The following is a 12,929-nucleotide window of genomic DNA, read 5'->3' on the forward strand; positions in this document are numbered from 1 at the left end:
TATGTGATGCATTTTTTGCCATCCAAGGTGTTTTTATTGCGTCTCAGGGCGCCCCCCCCCCAGCGCCCTGCACCCTCAGTGACCGGAGTGTTTAGTGTGCTGAGAGCAATGGCGCACAGCTGCAGTGCTGTGCGCTACCTTGTTGAAGACAGGACGTCTTCTGCCGCCGATTTTCCGGACCTCTTCTGCCTTCTGGCTCTGTAAGGGGGCCGGCGGCGCGGCTCTGGGACCCATCCAAGCTGGGCCTGTGATCGTCCCTCTGGAGCTAATGTCCAGTAGCCTAAGAAGCCCAATCCACTCTGCACGCAGGTGAGTTCGCTTCTTCTCCCCTTAGTCCCTCGATGCAGTGAGCCTGTTGCCAGCAGGTCTCACTGAAAATAAAAAACCTAAACTAAAACTTTCACTAAGAAGCTCTGGAGAGCCCCTAGTGTGCACCCTTCTCGTTCGGGCACAGAGATCTAACTGAGGCTTGGAGGAGGGTCATAGGGGGAGGAGCCAGTGCACACCAGATAGTCCTAAAGCTTTCTTTAGATGTGCCCAGTCTCCTGCGGAGCCGCTATTCCCCATGGTCCTTACGGAGTCCCCAGCATCCACTTAGGACGTTAGAGAAAATGGATTTTCTGCAGTTAGTATTTGCATATTTGGAGCCACAAGATTGCATGATTGCGCTTGATCTCCAGAATGCGTATTTACCCATTCCGGTTTGGTCACCTCATCACAGGTTCTTGCGTTTTGCAATACGCCACTACCATTAACCGTTTCAGGTTCTACCGTTTGGCCTCTTGTCAGCGCCTCGGGTATTCACCAAAGTGATGTGTGTGATGTTAGCTCATCTCAGATCCCTGGCAGTGACAATCGTTTCATACTTAGACGATCTGCTCATAAGAGCTCCGTCTCAACAGATGCTCCTCCTACTTGCACACCACGGTTGCAGTGTCAAGTTCAAAAACAATCGCATCTAATTCCGTCTCAACGACTTCAATTCCTAGGTATGATTCCAGATACGGTAAATCAAAGAATTTACCTACTACACCAGAAAGAACAGATTATACGCCATCTGGTACAATTAGTGCTCAAGCCACGCACACTATCGGTACATTGGTGTATTCGCCTATTAGGAACAATGATGGGCTTTCGAAGCGCTTCAGTTCGGAGGTTTTCACTCGCGTATCCCACAGGGGGGCGAGGGTGTCTCTACTCTGGGCGAGAGTCTCAGAGGTTGGGGAGTTGTAGTTTAAAATGGTCAGCGACAGGGTTTCTAAACGGATCACGACAGATTGCTGTCTATAAAGGTCCTGGAACTCCGTGCAATTTACTATGCACTACATGCTTCGCTCTCAGACTGTCCAAGGCCAGTCACACAACGCGACGGCAGTCGTATACACAACAACCAGGGAGGAACGAGAAGCCGCATGGCAATGCGGGAAGTAGCTCGAATCCTCAATTGCCCAGAATACCACAAGGTGATATTGTAGACTGGGTTCATTCCGGGAGTGGACATCTGTTAGACAGATGATCTCAGCCGTCGGGATTTTCATCCAGGAGACTTGGCATTAAATCCAGAGGTGTTTCACAGGTTGGTCCACAGGTGGGGTTACCCTCAGGTGGACATGATGGCATCTCGCCACAATTACAAACGCCCACTATGTGTCCAGAACGACAGTTCCCAAGGGCAGTGTCGGTGGATGCTCTCACAATCGCGTGGCCGTACAGCCTCGTGTATCTGTTTCCACCGTTTTCCGCTGTTCTCTCCGTTGCTAAAACGGATCATAAGAGAGTCCGTCACAGTCATACTAGTGATATCTCATGGGTCTCGGAGAGTTTGGTTCTCGATTCTCCGAGGACTACTCGCAGACGATCCTTGGCCGCTCATACTACGTCCAACCCGTTACAACAGGGGCCGTTCTTTTACCCCTATTTAGCGCGGCTGCGGTTGACGAGGTGGTTGTTGAGACCGCCCTCTTCAGAAGAAAGAGAGGGCATTATAGTATCGGTTATACCAACCATGTTACGAGCTAGGAAGCCGGTTACGGCAGCTCATTATTACAGAATTTGGCGTGCCTATATAGGTTGGTGTGAAGCTCGGAAGTTTCCGATATCATTTTTCAAGTTACCAGTATTCTGTTATTTTTACAGACGGCGTTGGATGGAGGACTGCGCTTATCTACACTGAAGATGCAGGTATCTGTGTTGTCAATTTATTTTCAAAGACGATTGGCTCCATTGCCGTCGGTACACATTTTTCTGCAGGGTGTCCTCAGAGTACAGCCTCCATTTATCCCACCTACAGCGCCATGGGACTTGAATTTGGGTTCAGATTTCTTAGTCTTCATATTTTGAACCCTTACAGCAAGTGGATATTAAGTTTCTGACTTGGAAAACGTTTTTTCTTCTAGCCTTAGCTTCGGCAAGGCGTTTTTCAAATTTGGGTGCCTTGTCTTGCAAGCCACCGTATTTGGTGTTTCCTGATGACAGAGCGTAATTTCGGACGATTTCCGATTTCTTACCAAAGCTAGTGTCATCTTTTCACATCAATCAACCAATAGTGGTTCCTGTGTTGACAGTACATTCTAGAATTCTGAATGTGGTACGCGCATTACGCGTTTATATGTCCCGAACGTCTACAGTTCGTAATACGGATACGTTGTTTGTTCTCTATGATGCTGCCAAGTGGGGTTGGCCAGCTTCTCAGCAGACCTTATCCAGATGGATAAAACTGACTATACATCAGGCTTACCTTAAGGCTAAGTTGCAGTCGCCTACATCAGTAATAGCTCATCCCACAGGTTCTGTGGGAACGTCATGGCCAGCTGGTCGTGGAGCTTCTACAACACAGCTTGACCGTGCGGCTACATGGTCTTCAGTGCACACGTTTGTGCGCTTTTACAAGTTTGATACGTTTGCGGCATCAGCATCTAGATTTGGCCGCCTAGTGTTACAGGTGTCAAACAGCTCTCCCTCCCACGGGGGAAGCTTTAGAACGTCCCAAGAGTACTCCAGTGACCCCTAGTGGATGAAAAAGAAAATAGGATTTTGGTACTTACCAGGTAAATCCTTTTCTTTGAATCCATAGGGGGCACCGGACGCCCACCCAGAGCAGTTTTACCTGGGTTGTATTAAGCTCAGGGGATCTTATGGTAACACATTTTCACCGACTGGTTCAAATTATAAAGCTCTATCGGTTATGGTGTCAACTGTTTCGTTGGCAGTAACGTTATGTGTCAACTTTGTTGTTGTCCGTTATGTTATAAGAATTCTCCATTGTCAACCTCTCTATAGTTCCTGTTCGGCTCAGTAAAAACACTGAGGTAGTACACTGAGGTACTCGGGGATATGGAGGGGTGGAGAGTTCTAAATTTAAATATTCAGTGCCTTTGTTCCTGCTAAGCCGTCCATATCCCAAGAGTACTCCAGTGCCCCCTATGGATTCAAAGAAAAGGATTTACCTGGTAAGTACCAAAATCCTATTTTCTCTAACGTCCTAGAGGATGCTGGGACTCCGTAAGGACCATGGGGAATAGACGGGCTCCGCAGGAGGCATGGGCACTTTAAGAAAGACTTTGGACTCTTGGTGTGCACTGGCTCCTCCCTCTATGCCCCTCCTCCAGACCCCAGTTTTAGACTGCCCAGAGGAGAATGGGTGCACTGCAGGGAGCTCTCCTGAGTTTCCTGCTTAGAAACCATTTTTCAGGGAGCACTGCTAGCAACAGGCTCCCTGCATCGAGGGATTGAGGAGAGAGGAGCAGACCTACTTAAATGATAGGCTCGGCTACTGGACACCATTAGCTCCAGAGGGAGTGAACACAGGTTCGTCCTGGGCGTTCACCCCAGAGCCGCGCCGCCGTTCTCACAGAGCCAGAAGAAATGAAGACAGAAGACGTCTCAGGCGGCAGAAGCCTTCAGAGCTTCACTGAGGTAACGCACAGCACCGCAGCTGTGCGTCATTGCTCCCATACACCTCACACTCCGGTCACTGTAAGGGTGCAGGGCGGGCGCCCTGGGCAGCAATAAAACACCTCTCCTATGGCAAAAGTCTATATACATGTACAGGTGGGCACTGTACATGTATATAAAAGAGCCCCCGCCATTTTTTAGTAAGTTGAGTGGGACAGAAGTCTGCCGCTGAGGGGGCGGGGCTTATCCCTCAGCACTCACCAGCGCCATTTTCTCTCCACAGCACCGCTGAGAGGAAGCTCCCCGGACTCTCCCCTGCTTGACACATGGTGAAAGAGGGTTTTAAAGTAGAGGGGGGGGCACATTATTGGCGTTTATACATTAAGCAGCGCTACTGGGTAAACAATCTGTGTTTCTCCAGAGTTATATAGCGCTGGGGTGAGTGCTGGCATACTCTCTCTGTCTCTCCAAGGGGCCTCAGGGGGAACCTGTTTTCAGAAAAGAGATTCCCTGTGGGTGTGAAGTGTGTCGGTACGTGTGTGTCGACATGTTTGACGAGGAAGGCTCACCTAAGGAGGAGGGGGAGTGCATGATGGTCAGGTCGCCGTCGGCAACGCCAACACCGGACTGGGTGGATATGTGGAATGTCTTGAATGCAAATGTAAATTTACTGCATAAACGATTAGACAAGGCTGAAGCTAGGAATCAGTCAGGTAGTTGGACCATGCCTGTTCCTGTGGCACCAGGACCTTCGGGGGTCTCAAAAACGCACCATATCCCAGATCAGACACAGATACTGACTCTAGTGTCGACTATGAGGATGCAAAATTACAGCCAAAGGTGGCGAAAGGTATTCGTTGCATGATTATTGCCATTAAAGAGGTTTTGCATATCACTGAGGAACCCCCTGTCCCTGACACGAGGGTTCACATGTATAAAGGGAAAAAGCCTGAGGTCACTTTTCCGTCCTCATTTGAACTAAGCGACTTGTGCGAAAAGGCTTGGGAATGTCCAGATAGGAGACTACAAGTTCCCAAAAGGATTCTTATGGCGTATCCCTTTCCACAAAAGGACAGGATACGATGGGAATCTTCGCCGAAGGTAGACAAGGCGCTGACATGCTTATCCAAGAAGGTGGCACTGCCTTCTCAGGATACAGCTTCCATCAAGGATCCTGCTGATCGTAAGCAGGAGGTTACCATGAAGCACATTTACACACATTCCGGTACTATTGTTAGACCGGCTATGGCATCGGCCTGGGTGTGTAGTGCTGTCGCAACATGGACAGATTCCTTATCTACGGAACTTGACACCCTAGATAAGGATACCATTCTAATGACCCTAGAGCATATCAAAGATGCTGCTTTATATATGAGGGATGCTCAAAGAGACATTTGTTTACTAAGCTCCAGAATAAATGCTATGTCTATTTCTGCTAGGCGACTCCTGTGGACCCGACAGTGGACGGGGGATGCCGACTCAAAGCGGCATATGGAGTCGTTGCCTTGCAAGGGGGAGGATGAGTTTGGAGAAGGCCTCTCGGACCTTGTCTACTGCTACGGCCGGTAAATCGAATTTCTTACCTTATGTCCCCCCGCAGCATACAAAAAAGGCACCTCATTATCAAATGCAGTCCTTTCGTTCCAATAAAAGCAAGAAGGTACGGGGATCGTCCTTCCTTGCCAGAGGAAAAGGCAAGGGAAAAAAGCTGCATGCAGCTAGTTCCCAGGAGCAGAAGTCCTCCCCTACATCTGCAAAGTCCACCGCATGATGCTGGGGCTTCCCGGGGGGAGTCGGCTCAAGTGGGGGCACGTCTTCGATTTTTTAGCCAGGTCTGGGTTCACTCACAGGTGGATCCCTGGGCTATAGAGATTGTTTCTCAGAAAAACAGGCTGGAATTCGAAGATGTGCCTCCTCGCCGGTTTTTCAAATCGGCTCTGCCAGCTTCCCCGTCAGAGAGGGAGTTAGTGTTGACTGCAATTCAAAAATTGTATCTTCAACAGGTGATAGTCAAGGTTCCTCTTCTCCAGCAAGGAAAGGGGTATTACTCAACCCTGTTTGTGGTCCTGAAACCGGACGGTTCGGTCAGGCCCATTTTGAATCTAAAATCCCTGAACTTGTACTTGAAAAAGTTCAAGTTCAAGATGGAATCGCTCAGAGCGGTCATCGCCAGCCTGGAGGGGGGGGGATTGGATGGTGTCCCTGGACATAAAGGATGCTTACCTTCATGTTCCGATTTTCCCTCCTCACCAGGCGTTCCTGAGATTTGCAGTACAGGACTGTCATTACCAATTTCAGACGTTGCCGTTTGGGCTTTTCACAGCCCCGAGAATTTTCACCAAGGTAATGGCGGAAATGATGGTGCTCCTGCGCAAGCAGGGTGTCACAATTATCCCATACTTGGACGATCTCCTCATAAAGGCGAGATCTCGGAAGAAGTTGCTGGACAGCGTGTCGCTGTCGGTGAGGATGTTGCAGGGGCACGGCTGGATTCTCAATTTACTGAAGTCCCAGCTAGTCCCTACAACGCGCCTGACCTTTCTGGGTCTGATTCTAGACACAGACCAGAAAAAGGTTTTTCTTCCGATGGAAAAGGTTCAGGAGCTCATAGCCCTGGTCAGGAACCTATTAAAGCTAAAAAAAGGTTTCAGTGCATCACTGCACGCGTGTCCTGGGGAAGATGGTGGCATCGTACGAGGCCATCTCCTTCGGAAGGTTCCATGCGAGGACCTTTCAATGGGATCTACTGGACAAATGGTACGGGTCCCATTTACAAATGCATCAGAGGATCACCCTGTCTCCCAGAGCCAGGGTCTCTCTCCTGTGGTGGCTGCACAGTGCTCACCTCCTAGAAGGCCGCAGGTTTGGAATTCAGGACTGGATCCTGGTGACCACGGACGCAAGCCTCCGAGGTTGGGGACCAGTCACACTGGGAAGAAATTTCCAAGGTCTCTGGTCGAATCTAGAGACTTGTCTCCACATCAACGTCCTGGAGTTGAGGGCCATATACACAACGCCCTACGCCAGGCGGAGGCATTGCTTCGGGACAAACCGGTTCTGATTCAGTCAGACAATGTCACAGCAGTAGCTCATGTAAACCGCCAAGGCGGCACAAGGAGCAGAGCGGCCAGGGCAGGAGCGACCAGGATTCTTCGCTGGGCGGAAGGCCATGTAAACGCCCTATCAGCTGTATTCATCCCGGGGGTGGACAACTGGGAAGCGGACTTCCTCAGCAGGCACGACCTGCATCCAGGAGAGTGGGGACTTCATCAAGAAGTCTTCGCACAGATCGTGGGTCGGTGGGGACTGCCTCAGATAGACATGATGGCGTCCCGTCTCAACAAAAAGCTAAAGCGGTATTGCGCCAGGTCAAGAGACCCTCAGGCGGTAGCGGTAGACGCTCTGGTGACACCTTGGGTGTTCAGATCGGTCTATGTGTTTCCTCCTCTACCTCTGAGAATAATAAGACTAAGAAGAGTAAGAACAATCCTCATTGTTCCAGATTGGCCACGAAGGACTTGGTATCCGGATCTGCAAGAGTTGCTCACAGAAGATCCGTGGCCTCTTCCTCTAAGACAGGACCTGCTGCAGCAGGGGCCCTGTCTGTTCCAAGACTTACCGCGGCTGCGTTTGACGGCATGGCGGTTGAACGCTGGATCCTAGCGGAAAAGGTATTCCGGAGGAGGTCATTCCTACCCTGATCAAGGCTAGGAAGGATGTGACATTGAAACATTATCACCGTATATGGCGAAAATATGTTTCTTGGTGTGAGACCAGGACTGCTCCTACGGAGGAGTTCCATTTGGGTCGTCTGCTTCACTTCCTGCAAACAGGAGTGACTTTTGGCCTAAAATTAGGGTCCATAAAGGTCCAAATTTCGGCCTTATCCATTTTCTTTCAAAAGGAATTGGCTTCTCTTCCTGAAGTACAGACATTCGTGAAGGGGGTGCTGCATATTCAGCCTCCTTTTGTACCTCCGGTGGCGCTGTGGGATCTTAATGTGGTATTAAGTTTCCTCAAGTCACCTTGGTTTGAACCACTCACAACAGTGGAGTTGAAATATTTCACTTGGAAAGTGGTCATGTTGTTGGCCTTGGCTTCTGCGAGGCGTGTTTCGGAATTAGGGGCTTTTATGTGACAAAGCCGCTATCTGGTTTTCCACGTGGATAGGGCAGAATTGAGGACTCGTCTTCAATTTCTGCCTAAAGTGGTCTCTTCTTTTCATATGAATCAACCTATTGTTGTGCCTGTGGCTACACGGGACTTGGAGGACTCCGAGTCCCTTGATGTGGTCAGGGCTTTGAAGATTTATGTGGCCAGAACAGCGAGGGTTAGGAAAACTGAAGCGCTGTTTGTTCTGTATGCAGCTAACAAAGTTGGCGTGCCTGCTTCAAAGCAGACTATTGCTCGCTGAATCTGTAACACGATTCAGCAGGCGCATTCTACGGCAGGATTGCCATTGCCTAAATCGGTTAAGGCCCATTCCACCAGGAAGGGGGGCTCGTCTTGGGCAGCTGCCCGAGGGGTCTCGGCATTACAGTTGGGCCGAGCAGCTACTTAGTCGGGGTCAAACACCTTTGCAAAGTTTTATAAATTTGATACCCTGGCTAAGGAGGACTTCCTGTTTGCTCAATCGGTGCTGCAGAGTCATCTGCACTCTCCAGCCCGTTTGGGAGCTTTGGTATAATCCCCATGGTCCTTACGGAGTCCCAGCATCCGCTAGGACTTTAGAGAAAATAAGATTTTACACTTACCGGTAAATCTATTTCTCGTAGTCCGTAGAGGATGCTGGGCGCCCGTCCCAAGTGCGGACTTCTTCTGCAATACTTGTATATAGTTATTGCTTACATAAGGGTGATGTTATAGTTTCATCGGTTTAGACTGAGACTATGTTGTTTGTTCATAGTATTAACTGGGTAGTTATCACAAGTTATATGGTGGGCTGGTATGAATCTTGCCCTGGGATTCCCAAAAATCCTTTCCTTGTACTGTCCATCTCCTCTGGGCACAGTTTCTCTAACTGGGGTCTGGAGGAGGGGCATAGAGGGAGGAGCCAGTGCACACCCAGAGTCTTTCTTAAAGTGCCCATGCCTCCTGCGGAGCCCGTCTATTCCCCATGGTCCATACGGAGTCCCAGCATCCTCTACGGACTATGAGAAATAGATTTACCGGTAAGTGTAAAATCTTAATTTATTTTACACAAGGGGGATCTGCAAAGGATGGAGGATCTTCAGAGGGGTCTTATTTGATGTCATTCTTAATGTTGTTTTTAAATGTGTGCATTATTATTGGTGCAGCATCATTATTAATGCTATTTCTAAATGGGAGTGTTATTATTGGTGGTGTTTGATGCTGGTAAGTGAACAAAAAGTAGATCCCAGGTCCCAAAAGTCTGGCTACCCCTGGTTTATAGTCTCACAAAGATCAGTCATGTCCTGTCTAACAGCTCTGGAGGCCTTGATCCTCTCTATCCCGTCATGTGGGGTCTGGTTAAATGTTACAGGTTCTGTAGCTGCTGGGGATAAAGGGAAAGGAGTTTACAGACATACAATTCATTCAGAGAGCTGTTAGGTTGACAGGTCAAAAGGTTGACATGAGTTTTTCACATTTTTGGGGATTTTTTTTTATACTTAATAATCCACGTGGACTATGATTGGGAATAGTAATCTGTGTAGCGGTAGTGGAGCGAGGCACCTTGCCCAAAGCATAGTGAGCAATGCGAGGAAACACGGTGCACTAACTGGGGTTCCCCGTCACTTTACGGAAAAAACAACACCAAAAACCTCATGTTGACTTATTGTCCCTGTTGATCTAAGGCATGTCTACCCAACAACCCATACCCCATTCAGAAAAGCATTTAATGTAAGCACACACCCTATAGACGAGACAGGAGCATTAGAATGACATGAGTGTTATACACACCACACGAGCAACTATAATTATGTGAGTGCTGTACACCCCGGGAGCGCTAGTATGATGAGAGCACTGTACACACCTCGGGAGCGCTATACTGACACTAGCACTGTACACCCCACAGGCGCGCGATAATGACACATGGAGCACTGCACACGCCACAGGAGCGCTATAATGACACCGGAGCACTGCACACGCCACAGGAGCGCTATAATGACACCGGAGCACTGCACACGCCACAGGAGTGCTATAATGATACTGCACACACCACCTAAGCCCTATAATGACACTATAGCACTGCACACGCCACAGGAGCGCGATAATGACACCGGAGCACTGCACACGCCACAGGAGTGCTATAATGACACCGGAGCACTGCACACGCCACAGGAGTGCTATAATGACACCGGAGCACTGCACACGCCACAGGAGCGCTATAATGACACCGGAGCACTGCACACGCCACAGGAGCGCTATAATGACACCGGAGCACTGCACACGTCACAGGAGCGCTATAATGACACCGGAGCACTGCACACGCCACAGGAGCGCTATAATGACACCGGAGCACTGCACACGCCACAGGAGCGCTATAATGACACCGGAGCACTGCACACGCCACAGGAGCGCTATAATGACACCGGAGCACTGCACACGCCACAGGAGCGCTATAATGACACAGGAGCACTGCACACGCCACAGGAGCGCGATAATGACACCGGAGCACTGCACACGCCACAGGAGCGCTATAATGATACTGCACACACCACCTAAGCCCTATAATGACACTATAGCACTGCACACACCACCTAAGCCCTATAATGACACTATAGCACTGCACACGCCACAGGAGCGCGATAATGACACCGGAGCACTGCACACGCCACAGAAGCGCTATAATGACACCGGAGCACTGCACACGCCACAGGAGTGCTATAATGACACCGGAGCACTGCACACGCCACAGGAGCGCGATAATGATACTGTACACACCACCTAAGCCCTATGATGACACTATAGCACTGCACACGCCACTGGAGCGCGATAATGACACCGGAGCAGAACCATGAGCAGGAGATGGTCAGACAGGGCATAGGTTAGGTGAGGGAGTTGGGAGGACTGACGGGGGATCTAATGAGATAGGTAAACATTAGATGGGATATGATATTTGGGGGGGGCACTTGGAGGACATATAATTGACGAAGGGATAGATGACATTATAGCAGTACTACCTCTGTTTGTGTGCCCCAATCTAGGTGGTAATAGACTCAACCATCTGGTTGTGACCCCCCGTCCCCATTCAAAGCAGTACTGGAATCACACCACTGGCTGCACGCCCTCCCTTCCCCATCTAGGCAGTGCTAAACTCACCGCTCTGGTTGTGCCTCCCCATATCTAGCATCTAGGTGGTTCTATGGATGTGTCCCCCAACGTAGATGGTGCTAGACTCACCCCCCTGGCTGTGCCCTCCTAAGTCCAGGAGGTGCTAGACTCTCCTCTCTAGCTGTGCCCCCCCTCTCCCCCCGTCCTCCTCAATCTAGGCAGTGCTAGACTTGCCCCTCTGGTTGTGCCACCTCATTCCTGCCTTGATCTGTCCTGATCCAATGGAAACAAAGTTAGAAAACTATTTCCAGGACACAACTTGCTCCAAACAGCCCCAAGGGAACGGATAAGTATAAGAAAGGGAATGATTACTATGTTATCAGTATGTGGGGGCAGCGGGTATGGGTCGTTGGATAGATACAACTTGGATCGACAGTCATTGGGTCAACCATGGAAAGTCAACAGGGAAAATAGATCGACATGTACTAGGTCAAAAGGTCGACGTGGGTTTTTTTGACTGTTTTTGGCGTTGTTTTCTTCGTAAAGTGACGGGGAACCCCAATTAGTGCACCATGAACCCTTGCATGGTTCACTTCACTCACCATGCTTCGGGCGAGGTTACTGTTCCAATCATAGTCCACGTGGATAGTGAAGTATGAAAAAATAAAATAAAATTTTTTAAAAAATGTGAAAAACTCATGTCGACCTTTTGACCTAGTACATGTCTACCTATTGACCATGTCGACCTAATGCATATCAACCTTCAGTGGTCAACCTAATGACTGTCGACCTAACGACCGTATCCCGGAGCTGCACAGAGACGTGCGGTTGAATGTAATATGGTCAGATTGCCGGATGTGCGGGATTTCAGCCGAGAATGCATGTACAGAGAATGCACGATGGCCTCGCAATTTCTGCTTCATCGTAAAACTATTGATGCCTCCTTAGCTTAGCTGCGCCTGCAGGAGACCCGGAGCCATCTTACTGATCGCGGCAGCTGCGTGTGAACACGCCCCCGTTTGTGCCACACCACCCATAGTTCGACCGGCCCCGCCCACGCAACGCTCCATCTCCTCCCTTGAAACAGAGCGTTGCCCCCTCCGCATGATTGACAGGCAGAGGCAATCGCATTTTCTGCGCCACCCCATCTTTTCAGCAAAAATTCCAGTTGGATTGCACACTGCGATCCAACCTGAATTAGCCCCCCATAATGCTTGATTTTTCCTCGCAGCCCCAGGAGCTGGGAAGATAAATCCGCGTTTAGTGCACCCATCGGGGCTGATCACTTACCCCAGGATCTATGAGCTAAGGCATTAGCCGCGGGCTTACCGCATGGGGTAATTCCATAGCTCTGGTAACTTACCCCAGGATCTTACCCAGGAGCTGCAGCCGCGCCGTAATTATTGAATCTGCCCCTTGGTCCAATGTCTTTTGTCATCAAAGTTGTGGATTATTAGAGATGGTTTTATACAAAGAATCCAGGCCGGCTATATACACATTTCAGAAGCGCCCACAGCTGTGCCTATTGGCGGTCGCCCGTCTGAAATGCCCACTGTCAGCGCTGTGCATGCCGTAATATCAATTGGTGCGTTCTTAGATGCCACCATTGGCCACACCATCAATACTTGACCAGTCCTATGTTGGGTGCAGTTTCTCCATAAGTGTATGGTGACCTTTGTGAGCGGACAGGTGTCTGTCCAGGCAGCCACTATCACCCGCACATCGCATAGTGCACCCATAATACGGACCATCTCCCTGTGTGCGCTAAGCCACCTGTCACCCACACCATCCCATAGTGT

This window comes from Pseudophryne corroboree, chromosome 7 (assembly GCF_028390025.1).
Source record: "Pseudophryne corroboree isolate aPseCor3 chromosome 7, aPseCor3.hap2, whole genome shotgun sequence".
Classification (NCBI taxonomy): Eukaryota; Metazoa; Chordata; class Amphibia; order Anura; family Myobatrachidae; genus Pseudophryne; species Pseudophryne corroboree.